General features: G+C 37.2%; 1 non-coding gene across 1 annotated transcript; it reads left to right on the forward strand.

Annotated features, from left to right (window-relative positions):
• Window positions 1-2,198: 2,198 nt before the first annotated feature.
• On the forward strand, window positions 2,199-2,305 carry LOC115610162. Its single transcript, XR_003992136.1, has one exon. It is a non-coding gene; the product is annotated as a U6 spliceosomal RNA (small nuclear RNA).
• The last annotated feature ends 446 nt before the right edge of the window (window positions 2,306-2,751 follow it).

The raw sequence follows: 2,751 nt of genomic DNA on the forward strand, positions 1-2,751 counted from the left end.
CTTTTAAGTGTCCCTGCCTATGGCAGGGGGGGCTAGAACTAGAAGATCTTTAAGGTCCCTTCCAATGCAAACCATTCTGTGATTCATTCTATAAAAGACAACAAATCTCTTGCTGTCATAACATGATCTTACAGGAGAAAAATGCACGAATGCTGATCACAGCTTGTCTGTTTCTCCTTAAGAGATTGAGATATATTAATTCAGGATTATTCTACAAGTTCCCATTCAGTAAGGTGGACTAAAAATGGTAATTCAAGAGATGAAAATGTATTTTCTTTAGAATTCCAGTTGCATAAATTGATCCCAGGTGCTTCTTTCTCACGTACACACTGCATCACGTAAAGGTACTCAAACTTTAAGACCATTTCAAAAAAATTTGCTATGAAAGTAAAGTAAGATCTAAGCAAACAATAGTGCCTCAGCCCAAATTATGATCCTGAAAACTCTACAGCCTAATCCTAAAGTCACCTAAACTCTACAGGTTTTTAGAGTTGCAATATTTCATCTGGACAGGACAGTTCTCTTCTTCCAGGAGACCATTAGCTGTAAGTGCAACTCACATTCTTTATTTCTGCTTGGATCGTCTTAGTTTTGGCTATTTTTTAAGGAGGAAAAGAGACTTAAAAGTTTTCTTCCATTTGCTTTTATGATGTGCAGGAAAATCCATCCCTCACTGAAAGTGGTAACTTGCTAGCTTCAGTACAGTATCTGCTAACTTTGGTTGTCAGATGAATTTGGCTCCAGGTGGAATCCTTTCCATCTTAATCTTTGGTTCTGATAGAACATTTTTTTTGTTTGAATGGAATTGAAGTCAGTTTACCATTTAAATGGTGCTTTTATATTAAACCCACAATTTTCAGAAAACCCTTACCTCTCGTAAAATACACAAAAATGTGACTAGTTACAGAGTACTTTAAAGGCAGTACTCTGAGCTGCTGGGGAAGAATTGTAGATAATGGAATGCCAGATCCAAGTCGATAATTCAAAAGCAAATTTATCCTTCTGAGTAAAAAAGTTAGTCTATTTCTAAAGTTACTATAAAAGATTATTTTTTAAATTAAAGCACAAAAATTATTAACATCCTTCAAGCAAATAGCAAGACAAAAGTAAATTTTTGCAAACCATATCATTTAACCACTTTCTCAAGTAGTAGGTGATGTTGTATATATCTGAAATGTGGGTGCTGGTGCTATGTCTACTCATCGTTTTTTAAATTAATTTCCTTATGCAGAATAACATGAAAGAAAGTATTTTGAAAAGAGAGAGGAAAAATACAGAAAAGATACAGTTTATAAAAGACATCGCATACACACAGAAGAATGTATGTGAAAATATGTGTGGAGGCATTCAGTCCACTGAAACTTTTTCTATATTGTCTATTATCTGTCTTCAGTATCAAAGATTTGGAAATACCCTCTTCTTTCAGAGTAATTATTGCTTCACTGGGAGGCTTTTCTTACTGATATGGTAGTCAGCAACTTATAAATGCAGTCTCTGCTCTTCTGGAACACTTAGCCCTTGTGTTGCTGTCAGCCAGTTTGAGCTGCAAAAGCAAAGTAATTCAGAAGGGACCAAATAGATAATGTGCAGCTTACCTGGTCATCCAGTGTGCACAAGGAATCAAGTATGTTTTATTCAGACAGCATGTAATGCAAAGCCATCCAACAATTTCAACTTAAATTCAAAATCTTTTAGAAAAAAAGAGGTATGACTGAGCAGCAGTGTTGTAAAATCCTATTTTCAGAAGCTTAGTGAAAAATACCATTTGGATGAAATTTCCAATGCTTATTGTCAGTCCAAAGATCTGGAGTGTGTGCTTGTGAGAATAGTTGGTAAAAGTCTATTCATTTATCCTAAGACAAAGTGGTTTTCAGCTACTTTTCATCTCCTGCCTTCCATATTCCTCTCCCCAGTGAAATGAAGTACTGTCATCTGTCATAAAAAAAAAAGCCAAACACCTCTTGATAGATGAACTAGAAATAAGAGGAGAAGCTTAAACAAGGAGGTAGCTGGAAGCAGGAGGGAATTGCTTATCCAAATGGAGAAGGGAGGGTGAAAGAAATTATTTTGATGTTTTAAAGAAAAATGGTTGCAAAACAAAGGAATAAGTCTCTGAAATTTAATCCATATGCACAGTATTATTTTCCCTTAAAATTGTTGTAGTTACATATGCATTCCTGCCAATTCTTGTGAAAGATATGCTCGCTTTGGCAGCACATATACTAAAATTGGAACGATACAGAGAAGATTAGCATGGCCCCTGCGCAAGGATGACACGCAAATTCGTGAAGCGTTCCATATTTTTTTTGTATCCACCCCTTATTCCATACCATTCACGTCATGCTCAGATCCCACATCTCTCAACGCACCATCGCCCCTGTCCCATATATACATATATATATACACCCACATCCACACACAAAGAGAAAGATATCATTCCCTAGTCCATGGACCAATCCCTATAAAATTGCTGAATTCACCTAGTCCATGATGTCAGGCTCCATCTCTTGTAATGGTCTTTCAGGGCAGGAGGGACGGTATGTAGTGTTGGGTTGTTGCCTGCTGATGACACCGCCAGACTCGTCTGGCTACTGCTGAGCTCGTCTGATTTCCTCAAAATTCATTCTTTGTTGAGGTGATGATTGGAGGGAAGTCAGGGTCAGTTGCTGGCGACCTGAAGATATCTAGCTAGTGGGCTATAAAAGTGTTATAGAGCAGGCAACAGCATACAATTGAGTTCATTGGCTGTTT

The sequence above is a fragment of the Strigops habroptila genome, chromosome 6 (assembly GCF_004027225.2).
Source record: "Strigops habroptila isolate Jane chromosome 6, bStrHab1.2.pri, whole genome shotgun sequence".
NCBI classification, from domain to species: domain Eukaryota; kingdom Metazoa; phylum Chordata; class Aves; order Psittaciformes; family Psittacidae; genus Strigops; species Strigops habroptila.